Source organism: Staurois parvus, unplaced genomic scaffold, assembly GCF_062004578.1.
Source record: "Staurois parvus isolate SC_StPar_1 unplaced genomic scaffold, SC_StPar_1.0 ptg000025l, whole genome shotgun sequence".
In the NCBI taxonomy this organism is placed as follows: Eukaryota; Metazoa; Chordata; class Amphibia; order Anura; family Ranidae; genus Staurois; species Staurois parvus.
The window spans coordinates 23884759-23901120 of record NW_028317821.1 but is presented as its reverse complement, the minus strand read 5'-3'; positions in this window follow the sequence as shown (position 1 = coordinate 23901120).

Below are 16362 nucleotides of genomic sequence, written 5' to 3'. Positions count from 1 at the left end.
CATAAAGGAAAAAAAATCCTTATTGACAACAATGTTTTGTATTTGTTTATTTATTTATTATTTTTTTACATTATTTTATTTCTGCTACATTATTATAAAAAGTATAATGTATACTGGGCAAGGATATTGAACTTGCAGTTGTAATATACAACATCCCCACTAGATGGTAGCATTTGACCATTCAGAAATAAGCTGCTTAAATATAATTCAATTTACTAGGAACATATAATAATACAATAAACAACACTAACAAAATGAAATAATCTGCATTTCTCTGGTCTAGCTAACATATTCGATTTCATTTTCAAAGTTGACTTCAGAGAATTGCTTTCAAATGAATGACAAAAGTTGCTGTTTTTTTTTCTTTGCCATGTTATGGCAACAATTAACTATGTCAATTCAAAAAAATATCCTCACAGTATTGCATATGCAAGAAAAGGTTACAGAGTACATAGGCTGCTTTGAAATGTATACTCCAGCACACAAATGTATGCTGGCTAAGCTGTGGTGTGCCTAAAAAGGTGATTTTCTCCAATTTCTTTGGGTCTATTGAATAAATGTTAACATTTGTAAATGTGCATAGCAAGTTGTAATAAAACCTCATTAACAGCACACTGCTATGATTAAATGATATTGTAAAAATATTTCATTAAAAACCTTAGGGAATTTGAATATATTTTTATAAATGTTCTCAGAAGTTCACACATCAACTGTGGTATGAGATTCATTATGTTGGTGCTCAGGATGGAGATTCTGTCTGGTATGTGTGTAGCCTGGCCAGCAGCTGGCAGGGAGATGGGTGTTTGCAGTGTCACTGTGTCTGCTGTTCTGTTGCTGACCTTGCTTGTGTTTTCAAGAGACTTTTAGGCTCCATGTACATGGGACATTTGGAAAACACTTCTGTACGATGGAAACTGACTGCTGGAAATTGTAGGTTTAAAAAACATCTGTTTAGCCGCGGTTGCATACCGCGTTTATGCGTGTTTATGAGCGTTTGCGTTTAGAAGCTTTTTTTAAGATAACCTTAGGAGACCATCCAAAATGCCCAGAATGCACTGAAAAACAGTAAAAAATTAACTATTTCAGACATTTTAAGAGAAATAAAGAGAGCAGAAGCAGAGAGAGCAGTATTTGTTGAGATTAGCTGTCTTTTTTTTTTTTTTTTTTTTGTGGTGTTTGGAAGTGTTCCAGCTCATTTCTGTGCAGAAATTATTGCAGCAGTGTCTAACATATTTTCTTTCATGTGAAACCTCAAAGTATGGTGTACCAGGTCCATTTGAGTACCGGGAAAACGCTTTGCATGCATTTTTCATGATGAAAAAAAAGCTATGGACAGCATCTGGAAATGGAAGAGTTAAAATCATTTTCCAAACGCAAATGCATATAAACGCGGTTAGTCGCGTTTGCATGCATTTACAAGTGTTTGGCTTTTTAAATGCTGTTAAAATCTATTCCTGAACGCAAGTTTGGTGCGTTCAAAAAAACGACTGTAGGGGGCGCATGCGCGACCAGGGATGATAGTGGACGCTGCTTGCTGAGCTCCGCTCATCCCCGGCCAAATAGTGACTCACCCGCTCCGCTCCACGGCGATCCCGCCGCTTCGGGTGAGTCACATAGTCGAAGCACCCGGCACGGCATTAAGGGGAGGTGTCCATGGGGAAAATAGGGCGCTGGAAGCCCCCCTCCCCGCGCCCACAGGACCCGCGGCCCTCGCCGCTTCGGCGGTTTCTCTCTAGGCCGCAATCCCCGGCCTCAAGTTGTGACAGGAGTCCGAGGAGCGATCCCGGACCCCCAGTGGCCGCAGAAGGTACTGCACCTTGCTCCAAATCAGAGCAACTGACAGCCCCTGCTCTGAATCCTCCTCATATGGAGGATTCTGACTCACAAGCCACAGAAGGAGGGGACATGGACCACCCTACACCAGGGTATCTTCCAGCCCCCAGACAAAATTCTCAGCAGGCTACATCATCTGCACTCACAGTCTCCGCATTGGACGATAAGCTGCAGGTCTTTTTGCGCAACATTACCGCCTCTATTGCCGCTGAAGTTGGTAAATTGGCTATAGATCTCAGAGGGGAAATAACCCAAATTGGAGACCGCACGGATAAATTGGAAAACAAATTTGATGAATTGGTGCAATACGTTCATGTCCTTGAGGAAGATAATGCATATCTGAAACACTCCATGTCCCAGATGCAGCTCCAACAAGAGGACCTGGAAAACAGGGAACGGCGCCAAAATATCCGTATTCGCGGTATGTCCGAATCTATCACTGACGCACAACTACACCGCCACCTACTGTCCTTCTTCACCGCAACTGCACCAAAGGTTCCAGAGACAGATTGGCGAATGGATAGGGCTCATCGCTCTCTGGGCCCTAAACCTGTTGAGGGCACCAGACCACGAGACGTTATAGTACGCTTACACTACTTTCAAAGTAAAGAAGCCTTACTATTAGCGGCTCGACAAACATCTTCTTTGGAATTCAAAGGTGACAGACTCCAGCTCTTCTGCGACCTTTCTCCGCTTACTCTTGCCAAACAACGTGCTCTGAAGCCGATCACCACACACCTCCAGCAACACCGAGTCCTGTATCGTTGGGGGTTTCCCTTCAAGCTGGTTGTCTCTAAGGATAATACCCAAGTTGTTCTCCGGGATCTTCATGAGGCGGACTTTTTTCTGAAACAGCTGGGTCTTCCTCCTCTGTCGGATGATGTGTCCTCATTGCCTCCTACTCCTTCTCGTCCCTCTATCACTCCCAACAAGATCTGGACACCGGTCCGCAGAGATCGGAAGAGACTCTTGCGCACCCCGCAACGTCCACGTTCCTCTCGACCAGGAGATCCGCCTGCCTGATGATTCTCTGGGGTGATCATCTGTGGTGAATATGGTGTTGATCCCTCTCCCCTGCTCTATACATGGGTTCTATACCGATTTTGTTCTGCTGACTGGCCAAACCCTTGCTGGGTGCTCTTTTTGCTTTTGTTTCTTCTGGCCGGGTTGGGTGACCCCCCTGTTGAGTCGGATGTCGTGCTGCCCCCGATTTTGTCTAGCCACTGGCCTAGACGACTTGGGCTTAGTTGACGTTCCCAAGTTTATATCCTTGTGGATATCTGTTTTTTATTATGTTTTTCTTTTTTTTGTGTTATCTGATTGTTTTATGATTTTTGTGTTTTATTCTTCTACATTGATGGTATTTCAATCATTTTTCATTCTACTACAAGTACTTCAATCGTTGTTATTTTATAATGGCTTTGAGGTTTTTGTCATACAATGTCAAGGGCCTTAACTCCATTCAAAAACGGTGGATGGCTTTGAGGGAATTTCGATCCTCAGGAGCAGACATTATTTTTGTACAAGAGACCCATTTCAAATCAACTGGCTCTTTTCGTTTTGCCTCGAGATTTTTTTCCCAAGCTTATTCAGCCTTTGATCCCTCCGGGAAGGCCGGGGTGGCAATTTTGATTGGGTCACACTGCTCCCTTCGGGTTGTTTCCTCCAAGGTTGACCACCAGGGTCGCTTCATTATTTTGAACTGTATGCTTGGTGACACTCCCCTTGTTTTGTTGAATTTATACGCCCCAAATATGGGTCAATTGCAATTCCTTTCCCAAACACTCGCTAACCTAGATTCCATCTCCACTTCGCAGGTGATTGTTGGAGGGGATTTCAATTTGATTTTTTCCCCCCATAAAGACAGGAAGTCCCTTTTTGAGTCCACCCCCTCGAAGCGGCAATGCTCCTCTTCAAAATCTTTTCGTAGATTGATAAGGGAACATCGTCTCTTTGACGCTTGGTGGATTAAACATCCCCTCCATAAACAATTCACTTTCTACTCACCCCTCACCGTAGTTTCTCCCGCCTAGATCATTTTTTTATCTCTGCCCCACTGCTTCCGCTCCTGGTTTCTTCCGAAATCAATCCCATCACTTGGTCTGACCATGCCTCTCTGACTTTAAACCTTTTATTTCCTCCGGTCATTCTCAAACCATGTCATTGGCGCCTTAATGAGACTTTTCTTTCCACAGATCATCTTAGAGATGAGTTGTCCCAGGGACTTGACACCTATTTTGCCCACAATGTTGGCTCCGTAAGCTCTTCCTCAACTCTGTGGGAGGCCCACAAGGCAGTCTTTCGAGGACTCTGTATTTCTATGGGTTCTCGTTTAAAAAAGTCTTCGGCGAGTGCTAGAGCCTCTCTCATACATCAACTGGTTTTGGCGGAGCGACGTTTGTTGGCCAAGCCGTCCATTTCTGGACTCCGGAGGGTAACATCTCTACGGGACCGAATTAAAGTTCTCGACTCCAATAAGACTGCACAATCCCTCTTGTGGATTAAGCAGAAATTTTACGAATTTTCTAACAAGCCCCATCGTATGTTGGTCAATCGACTCAAAGCTCAGTCGTGTTCTGCGTTACCTGATCTTTTAATGCAACCAAATGGAAACCCTACCTATGACCCCCGGGTCATGGCAACCCTTTTTGGCTCATTTTATGAGAAACTGTATAATTGTCTGTCCCCAGATTTTCATCCACCCCTCACACAGTCATCGTTTGATCGTTTTTTTGACCCCCTGTCACTTCCGAGACTATCATCCTCAGACATTGCTACCCTTAATGCTGATATTACGCTAGAGGAATTATTGGACACAATTAAACATCTCCCCTCTCGTAAAGCCCCGGGTCCGGACGGACTGCCTTACTCCTACTATAAATCCTTTATTGGTATCCTGGCCCCTCATCTCCTCTCTTTTTATCGAGATCTTTTCAAGGGGATCACACCCCAGACTGATTTCTCCCGGGCATATATCTCGGTTATCCCTAAACCCGATAAAGATCATTCTATTGTGGACAACTACCGCCCCATTGCCCTACTCAATTCCGACTACAAGATTTTCACTAAAATTTTGGCCAATCGATTGTCCAGAATTATTTCCAAACTCATACATAGGGACCAAGTGGGCTTTGTACCTGCCAGACATGCTGCAGATAACACCAGGAGATCCATTGATCTGATTGACTTGGTTAATCGATCCTCCACCCCTACTGTGTTATTGAGCTTAGATGCTCAAAAAGCTTTCGACCGTTTAAGTTGGCCTTACATGTTCAGGGTCTTGGAGAAATTTGGTTTTAGGGGCCCATTTGTAGCAGCCTTGAAGGCCCTTTATTCGTCCCCCTTTTCGCAGGTCAGATTAGCTTCTTTTCTTTCACTCCCCTTTCGGATGTCAAATGGCACACGTCAGGGTTGCCCACTCTCTCCTTTGCTGTTCATTCTTTGTCTGGAACCATTAGCTATCGCCATCAGGTCGAATCCAGATATTCGCGGGATACAATCCCATTCCCATGAGTACAAATTATCGTTGTTTGCTGATGACATCCTCCTTACACTTACGTGTCCCCATACCTCCTTACCAATTTTGCATAAGACCCTGAAACAATTTGGGGCTATATCAGGCTACAAAGTCAACACGTCCAAAACTGAGGCACTCCCAATACATGTCCCACCTGCCGTTTTATCTTCACTTCAGGAAGCCTTTCCCTACCGGTGGTGCACCCATTCTTTAAAATATTTAGGTACTAATCTTACTTCCTCTTACCAATCCATATATGAAGCCAATTTCCCTCCACTATTTATAGCAATTTCTCGCTCTCTGAAACACTGGGATGCCCTGTCCATCTCTTTTCTCGGACGCATTAACGTATTAAAAATGACCGTGTTACCAAAACTCTTATATTTGTTTGCAACCCTCCCCATCCCCGTTCCTATGTCCAAACTGCACTCCCTTCAAAAATCTTTCTTGCATTTCATTTGGCATAACAAGCGGCACAGGATTGCACGTTCTGTTTTGCTCTCTCCGCGCACTAGGGGGGGATTGGGGGCGCCGGATATAATAACATACTATTATGCAACTCACCTTCGTTTTCTCTTGTCATGGTCTACCCATCATCCTCCCAACACTTGGACTGAGATCGAATCATTGCAACTGTCCCCAACTCATCCATGCTCCCTCCTTTGGTCGACCTCAGCAGTGGATGTCTCATCCTTCCGCCACCTATTCCTTGGTCCCATGCACTTTTCTATGACTGTTTGGCAGAAATGTAAGGCTAAATTTTCACTGGCCTCTGACTGCTCCCCACTGACAAATATTCTCTATAATCCTAACCTTCCAGACAAAATGGCCATATCCCGGATGTCCCTCTGGGTAGTAGCTGACCTTTTTCAACTGCGTCACTTGATTCACCCGGTGACTCGTAAGTTATGCTCATTCGCGGATCTTCAGAAAAAAGCTCTTTTACCTCCCCAACATTTTTATATTTACCTTCAAATACGCCATTTTTTTTCTACCTTATCACCCTTATTGATTCTGGGGAAGCCTACTCCCTTCGAACGTTTATGTATGCAGGGTCCCCATCAAAGGGGTATTATCTCTAATATTCATAAGCTTCTTATGGATGCCCCCCCTTTAGCCAATGACACTCACCTCTACATGCGTAGGTGGTCTCAATTTGTACAATGTGATATTGATTTATTAACGTGGAAGAAAATTTGGGAAAATGCATCTAGATCTTCTGTCTGTGTGGTTTTTAAGGATAATATATACAAGATCATGATGTTATGGTACAAAACACCTGAAGTTCTCCGTGCTTATAATCCGAGTGCTTCTCCTGTCTGCTGGCGCTGTAGTAGAGACCTGGGTTCTCTCTATCATATTTTTTGGACATGCAGCTCCATTATTCCTTTTTGGGAAGAGGTCCGCTCCTTGTTGCAATCGTTGTTACATATCTCTCTCCCACTTGACCCATTACATTTTTTGCTGGGTTTACCATTCCCGGGTCTACCTAAACCATCCAGAAAACTTGCTGTACATGTTCTGACCGCAGCCAGGAGAAGCATTCCTATGTGTTGGTTATCTTCTACTCCCCCTTCATTGCAGACTTTGTACAAAATTATTGCTGATGTAAGACAGATGGAATATTTGACTGCATTACATGGTTGTTCGTTTGCTGTGTTTGAGATGATTTGGTGCCCGTGGGATTCCTTCACTTCCTCTATGCCGACCTAAAATAAAAGGCCCTGATAATTTCCACACTGTTATTATATGATTCAACTGATCCTGACCCTTTGTAGTTTTGCCATTGATGTATATCTCTGTTATGTTTATTTTCTTTCCCATATACTCTTTTTCTGTACTGTTTGTACTTGCATGAAAACCAATAAAATTGTTATTAGAAAAAAAAAAAAACGACTGTAAACTCAACTGCCTGTAAACGACTGTAAACGACATGGTGTACATGGACACATAGGAAAACATTAGGGAGAGTTCAGGGGTGCTGAAAGAAATGCAGAAAAGCTCCTAAATGTGAGTTTAGCAGCTGCATTGTACATGGAGCCTTAGAGAGATGCAGCATGGGAGGAAACTACTATTGTGAAACTAGGAAGCCAATGTTGAGCCCGCCCCCTACCTAATGGATTGCTCACAAGATGTGGACTGCTAGAACTGTGGGAGGTGTAGTCCTACATAGACTGTGTTGAATTGATAGGATGAAAATAGGGGCCTTCAGGTCCCAGCAGACTCTGTGGCAAAGAGAAGGTTGCTGTCTCTGCTGTTTTCCTGCTGAGTAGAAGTGCGAGAACCATTGAGGGAGGACTGAATGCACAGGTAGCTGATCAAAACTGCAGCTGATAGGCAGGGAAGAACAGCAAATGATAGCTTGGGACCTATGAGATATCCACCGATGTTGGTTAAGTCTGCTGTTTAACCAAGAAGAGCAATGCTACGCTTCCCACAGTGAGCAGAGGGAGATCATCTGCTGACAAAACAGTTGGTGCGATGCTGCTATCCAAAACCATGCTATATATTGTGACCAAAATGAGACAGAGATGTTTATAAACAACATAGTGTCAGTGCCTGTATCATTTCTAAAAGGGATAGAATAACCTGCAAGTAACACATTGTTAGCAGTTGCATCAGTTCTTAAAGGGACACTACACTGAACATTCCAGCGTAAATGTTAGGGCCCCAATGATATGACAATCAGAAAAAGGGATGGGACTATAATACAGACTGCTGGACTGTCATGTTGGTGTAGTACTCCTTAGACAGGATTCCCCTAGTAAAGAGTTTATTCAAAATTGCTATCTATACTGATGTTTATTCATAGAACGTTCCTTTTTATATATAATATATTCTTTGTAATAGTATGATTGGTTACTGTATTATTGCCATTGTTTTCCATTTCTTTTACCAATTTGTCAATGAGTGTGGCTCCTTCAGGGGTAACCGTTACACATTTAGCATTAGGGCCAATTCATGAAGCTTTATTTGTTTTGCTTAAATTTCCACTGTTATTTTTTTGACTTTGCATGATATTTTTGTTGATAAGATTGTCAATTCACAAAGCTGTATTGACTTACATCTCCTTTGGAGAACTCTTTATAATAGCATCTAAGGCATCATATGAAGCTGAAGTTTAGGAGGAGGTTATGTAGCTGCTTGCCCCCAAATTCCATTGTGCGAAGGAGGTTGCAGACAAGGTAGGTCCTGCTAGAGAGACAGTTTCATAAAAAGGATGATCAGAATATTTCTAACCAAAATGAGAAAGGGTGACACTCTTGGAGGGTGGTTGTGGGGATCTGCAAGTGGGGGCTTATCAGAATCTGGAAACATCCTTTGATAATATGAGTTAAAACTCCTAAGTATTTTTCATTTGTTGCTCTCTTTGAGCTAAAACATACAATAAAACATTTGTTTTTCATACATCAGCTTTGAACTTAATACAAGGCTATGGGACTCAAACATGTAAATTCAAAAGTGCCCATTTTAAAGGCTTATATGCAAGTTATTGGCGATAAAAGGGATATGGGTACTGCCCTGAGGGACATAAATCAGTGAAACCATTTTTTTTCAAAAAGTACTGTTTTTATAGGGGCAGTCATTTTTTATTGCTTAAAGTAACTTGCCGTTATCTGTCTCCGCCCAATTGTGCTGTGATAGGCCAAAGCATTGCACATGGTCAGGTGCATTGCTTTGGCCAATCACAATGCACTGCCAGACCGCAGCACATTGTGGGGCACAGCAGATGAACAGCCCACTGAGGGCCAAACGCCCTTATCGTTCATATGTTCGCCGAACATCAAGGACATCACTAATTACCCAACACATCAACTATCTCTTGGAAGTGGCTGGTGGTGTCCCAGTGCTGATATAACAAATGGGCAGCTGGAGAAGTAGGGCCAATCCCAAGAGCAGTACCCTGGTAGCTTTTGGTGGCTCTCTGCACTAGCTAGGTCTTCTATGGGAGCTGCATGCAGTTGGGACCCAGCCAAGTTGCTTGCACACAGGGATTAAAGGTGGAGCACCAGATACCCAGTGGCAGATAACATGCCCAGCCACCCCTCTCTCATCAGTTGTACTCCCTCTAAGCACCTCAGGTTGGGAAAAGTATTTCCCCTAGACAGGTCAAGGTTTCCATGGTCCTTGTGGGAGCCCAGGGGATTGTGGAAAAGAAATTACAGGTGCCTGAACATGCATCTGACCATGGTAGGTAAAGGGGCACTTCACTACACTCCACCCCATTGATCGTGCTGTCCCTGGCAAGATTGTAAACCATGCAAAGTCCTCCTGCACAAAATGTTTGGGAGGAGGGGAACTTGAGTCTTGACTCCGTCTTCTGGCACAAGAGGCAAGGCATCTTTGCTTTCAGGAGTGTTGGTGGATGGAGATTCAGCCTCTAACATATATAACATATGTAATATACTGTATAGTGATTGACATTTAAAGTTAACCAAGATATCACAAACGATTTAATTTAAAACACTACAACTTTTTTTTCTGAATGTCTTTCGAGGTGCTCTGCTGACTTTGTGAGACCTTCCAAATTCTCCATCTCTGTTCAATTGTCAATCCACCTGCTTAAAAAGAAATCCTAAATGAAACTAAGTAACACAAAGAGTAGTTGATGCTTGATATATGCTGTATAATTTATAATATTTTTGGGCACAGATTTCATCTGCAGCACCAATCTGTTTATTCTGACAGCAATAGGGTGTCCTCTCAGAATATGCATCACAGTTAAAAAAAAATAACATATATGCCCAAGCAGATTTCTCAGAAAAGAATACTTGTCACTGCCAATTACTAACACAAGGTATATTTACATTCCCTTGATAACAATAAAAGCAAAAAAAAAAGAAAAGGGACAGTGTAAAAATCAAAAAAATCAAAATAAATAATAAAAAAAAATTAAGGCACCCTCATTCCCCAGTGCAATAGAGTACACAAGCGTTGGCCCCGCCATGTCAGTATGTAAACAGCGTTTGCATCATGCATGTGAGGTATTGCTGGGAAAGTCAGGTTGAGGGCAGTAATTCTAGCACTAGACCTCCTGTGTAAATCTAAAGTGGTAGCCTGTAAAGGCTTTTAAAGAGTCACCTACGGATATAAAAAATGTATGTAGTTTGTCGCCATTGCACGAATATGAAAACATACTTTTTTCATCTCTTTTTTAATATTTCAAAACCTTGTAAGAAAAAATTAAATATGCACAATACTCACCATGCCTCTTATTAAATTCCTTGTAGTGTCTACTTTCCAAAAGGAGTCATTTTGGGGGGGGGGGGGGGTGATGTACTATGCTGGCATTTCAGGGCCTCCAAAATTGTGATAGATAGTAAGGAAGTGCAATGAGAAAGTTACGTGCCTTTAGGTTTTCAAAAGGGTCATTGGATGTCGGGCTCCTGTATGTCGCTAGATTCCCAGAAAGACTCACACATGTGGTATCCCCATACTAAGTAGCAGAATGTATTTGTGGTGTAGTTCCACATATACCCATGGCACATCTGAGCAATATATCACTTAAGTGACAACTTTATGTCAAATATTTTTTTGGTCATTTTCCAAAAATGTATGGTAAAAAATAAAGTATTCCATTTACTCAACATGCCTGCAAATAGTCTGCGGTGTCTATTTTCCAAAAAGGGATAATTTGGGCATGGAGGGGTTGTGCTATCCTTTCATTTCATTGAATTTTGGGCTTCTACATGCAGCTAGGCTCCCAAAAAGTCTCACACATGTGGTATCCATATACACAGCAGAAGTAGCGGAATAAATTTTGGGGTGTAATTCCAAATATACCCATGGCATGTGTGAGCAATATACCATTTAAAAGACAACTTTGTGTAAAAAACAAAATTTTTTTTGTCATTTTCCAAAAACACGGAAAAAAAATAAATCTTCCATGGACTCATCATTCTTCTCAGCAAATATCTTAGGGTGTCTACTTTCTGAAAACAGGTAGATTGAGTGTGTTTGTACTGCCCTTGCATTTTAGCACCTCAAGAAATGTGATAGGCAGTCAGAAAGTAAAAGCTATGTAAATTCCAGTATCCATACCATAGTTTGTAGACGTTATAACTTTCACGCAAACCAATTACTATACACTTAGTGGGATTTTTTTTTAACAAAGACATATAGCAAACATTTTTTTTTGTTTCAAAATTTTCTGTATTTTTTTGTTTATAGCACAAAAAATTAAAAATCCCAGAGGTGATAAAAAAACCACCAAAAGAAAGCTCTAGTTGTGTGAAAAAAGGACATAAATTTAGTTTGGGTACAACATTGCATGACTGCGCAATTGCCAGTTGAAATAGCGTAGCACCAAATAGCAAAAAATGGCCTGGTTAGGAAGGGGGGTAAATGTTCCGGAGGGCAAATGGTTAAAGAGGAATGGGCTATCTCTATGCATACTTGTCCTCAATTTGTTACTTGCCATATACATTCTAATATGGTGACTGCTATAGATTAGCATTAGGGACCACACTCCATCAAGGGCCTTGAAAAAGCAGTGTGGCTTCAACAGGTATTTTCAAATGAATGCAGCTAAAAAACTATGTAAATGTTGACATTTTTCTTTGCTGGCTAACAGACAAGACAAACAAAATATTTCCCAGCAACACTTACCAGCCAACTTGCGAAAAAAACAATTTGGCCCTGTCTAACAGTATGCATTAAAAACAGAGGGTTTTGTTTGCACACATTTGCAAATACATGCATAAGCCACAGTTCCATGTCAAAGGTCCTCTGTATACTGTGGACCTAACTAAAATTTTTAAAAGCCTCCATAGTAGGAGCACATGTATCAATGGATAGGTTAAGGGCAGGTGTGCCTGGAGGAGCCCATCCCTACTTAAAGGTACAGGGACGCATGTGACACCCAGCTATACCAAAATGACAGCAAAGGCATCCAGTGCGTCCCTGCATCCAATTTAGCCAACTACATAAAAAATGGCAACCGTCCCAACCTATAACCAGCGCTCCTACTATGGAGGCTTTGAAAATTTTTAGTTAGATTCACAGTATACAGAGGACCGATGACTCTTGACGTGGGACTGTGGCTTACGCATGTATTTACAAATGCGTGCAAATCAAACCTTCTGTTTTTAACGCATACTGTTAGACATACTGTTGGTTTTTTCACAAGATGGTTGGTAAGTGTTTCTGGAAAATCTTTTGTCTTGTGATGTGTATTGCCCTACCATGTGCACCTTACTGCTAAGGCTGGTTATAGGTTGGGACGGTTGCTATTTTTTCTATACAGTAACTGACAAATGTGTTGGTAACTGTTTGTATTGTGTCTGTGAAAAGCTTTTCTATGTGCATTATACTAAAGACAGTTTTAAATTGATTGGAGCAGTTTCTATTTTTTTTTGTGCTCATGGAGTTTTAGACCTGCTTCTTTACTTGATGCATATGCATTTTATTCCTGATTGCATTACTTTTTTCACAATAATTAAAATTTTACAGAATACATTTTCTATTGATGTGTACATCATTGTGCTCTTGTGGGCCCATGATGCAAGTGAACTGTATTAATTTATTGCTTCATTTGTTTATTTTCTTTGGCAAGTCAAGCCCTTTGTATTATATCATGTTGTTTGTAATCATAAAATACAAAGGACAATTCCAATGTTTTATGATAGGTATCTTTTTTGGTTCTTTTTGTTATAACTAGCAGTAAAGTGCCTTTTTTATCACATGCTAGATATAAAACAAACCTATTAATTGAGAGTACACATTTCAATCCATGACTTTTTAACCCTTTGAGGACCAAGGGACGTATTTGTCCCATGTTTTTAATTGCCTGTATCATCTGATTAAGAACTTAAAATATTTTTTTTTTGGTTTGAGTCAAAATATTAGTTCTTATCAACAAATTGCCAGTTATTTCATGAAATGGCTTAGTTACAGCAACTGAAGTGTACGAACTTTAAAAAAATAAAACTGCTTCTTTTGGCGTTCCAATTGATGATGGTAATCTTATGGTCCTCAAAGGGAGCGTGCTGGTGGTCTTTCTCAATTTATATGCAGACAACATACTCACTATATAATTCAAACAAGGTGTACAGAATATGTAATTTATCTTTTGGATCAATGACATAAGCATTGCAAGAACTGACTGAAGTTATAGCAAGCAATTGAAACCAAAAATATTTACAAGTTCATTGAAGTCCGTAAGCAATATTAACCCCTTCCTAACTAAGTTGATGAGAGGTTTAGCAGCTTGAGTATGCATCAGTTAACTTCAATAAATATCATCAAATTCAAAAATGTAATAAATATCCTTCTCATGCTTTATTAATGGCCAATTATATGTTAATATGTGTATCTTGGTGATTTAATGCATGATATACCTTATTCATTTTTCAACAAAGTAACAGAAAGAAGCACACTGATATCTGACAATCTTTCAAGCTGTGAAGAACCAGAAATATGTCAGCCACCAACGGATTCCATTGGAGCGGTGATAGATTATACTGTTTTGCTGGAAGGGAGTCTGAAGATCTGCTATATATTTTTATAGTGTTTGAAGAGAAATGAACTATAATTTTTTGGAGTAGTAGTTTACCTTTCATTTTGATAAAACCATCAAATGTACAGTGCACTTTGTCCTTTTAGCAGATCACCCAATCTGCTACAATAGTTGCCACTAAGGAAAATTTTAACTTTTTGTGGTACAGATTTGAAAGGTATACACCAGGGGTGTCCAACCTGCGGCCCACGGGCTGCAAGCAGCCCAAGATGGCTATGAATGCAGCCCGACACAAAATTGTAAACTTATTTTAAAATGTTTATTTTTTTTGTGAACTTTTTTGTAAAAATGCATTTACACTTAGTAAACACGTGGCAGGAGAAAAATTTGACAGTGTCTCTTTACTGGGCTTTTATACATTTTATCTTCCCAAAGAAAAATCTCCCACTCTTCACAATCACGCCTTATTCATGTCATTCGTTTTTTGCAGCACCTATATTTGTGAGCAACTATTTTCAAGAGTGAAGCACACAAAGGGAAAAATTAGAACCAAAATAGCTGATGAGCACCTTGATAATTCATTGAGAAGTGCTACTACATCCATCAAACCAGATATTGATGCATTCGTTTATCAAAGATAAACACTGATACGAACTCTGCATATGAACCTCCAGATTTGTGTATCTTTTGTTGCTCTTACCAAGGGCTTCCCTGCTAACTCTTGCATATATTTTACATTATAAATAATTTAGCTTTATAATTTTGTATTACAAATATTTAAAGCCAGAAAAGAAAAAGAAAGAAGCTGCATTTGGAGTACCAGTAAGGCACAAGTCAATGGGTTATTCAGTCCATTAGAGTCTACCTACTTATAAATAAAACATTTGTTTTGGGTGAGTCAATCCTTGAATGTTTTCCACAGAATAAATCCAGTATCCTAATTTAATTAAACGTAATAATTTTCTAATTCAGCAGGTGTTTGCATGAGGTTTTGTTAAGGTATTGGTTCATTTTCTTATCACTAAAATTATATATATATAAAACTGGCCAGACAAAACTAATCCTCCATTAATGCTAAACACTTTAGATAGACCAATCTTCTACTGCAGCTATTATATTCTGACAGCTGGCACCGTCTGCTGTCAAAATATCCAAATGCCTACATCTATGTCAAACAATTTCTTCCCAGCTATTTTGATTTTTGAATTGAAGGCTGTCAGACAGGAGGGTTCATTAGGAACTGTTACAAATTAACTCATTGTGTCACCAGCTTAAACCATTCTCAATGTTTTACATTCACAGATAAAAATACTTTTAAATATATATGGTAGAAAGGTACAATGTCAGCACCTATTGCTAAAAGACTCTATAATGATGTAATACGAATAGCCTACGCCAGTAACATTTTGAAACTCCAACCATAAAGAATTTTTTCAATTTTTTTTTTGTGGGATTGAGCATAGCCTAATCCACCATCAGGCTTGGTTCACACCTATGCAGTTTGTGCTTGATCTGTTTCTGCGGTGGTTTTTGCGGTGCATTTTGCAGTTTTGCACATGTGTTTTTTTAATGCATTTTGCATATTTTTTTTTTTTTTCCAACTTTTTGCTGGGCAAATTAAAACACAAAACGCGTCAAAAACATGTCAAAAACACATCAAATATGCACTACATGCATTTCTGCAGCATCTCCATTGAAGTCTATTGAACCAAAACACAATGTTTTGCATTTAAAAAAATCTCTAACCCTCTCCAAAAAATGCACTGGGTGAAAACGCAGAGATGTGAAGGTGTCCCCTAGGAAATCATGTTAAATAGACTATAACACGTTTCTGCAAAATGCACCTCAAAATGCTTAGGTATGAACCTAGACTCAGGGTTTGCTTGTTGTGCAGTCCCCAGCCAGGAGACTTCCAATGGTATTGTATGGTAACATGTTAGTTATTACAACTATTTTATATTACAGCAAACTAATTTGGAATGTGTGCACATATTTCAACAACTAAATGATCTGCAGTATGTTGGTCTCAAAAGAAAGTGAAACAAGTTAACTAGTGTTGAGTGAATCATCAGTGTACAATGTACTGTATGCCTGCAGGTTTTGCCATCCTACATAACATCATGCTGTTCATGGGTGACATTTGCAAAGTATCCTCACATTGGATAGATCTGTGTGCAAATATTCCACAGAATGAGCAATTCCTCTAATTCAATCATCACGTATTCTAACAGTGTAATCTGTATTTTAACCACAGGCAAATAAGATGTGTGAGCACATTAGGATTGATTTAATAAACAAGAATGTTCAATAAAATTACGTTCAATTCAAATGACCTATAATATGCATAAAACATCCTTTTTTTGTTTTCTTGCACATAATTGAGAATTTGAAATAAGTAAATGCTCATTGGGCTAGAAAGCGAGCTTTCAACCCTTTTAAGGAAACAACCTATTGTGTTATGTTTTGAATTACAGAGCCTGACCCTACCAATTACAAGGTGTTTTTTGCACATTATAGAAGCTCTATGCTGAGCAGAACAGATACAGTTATTAAA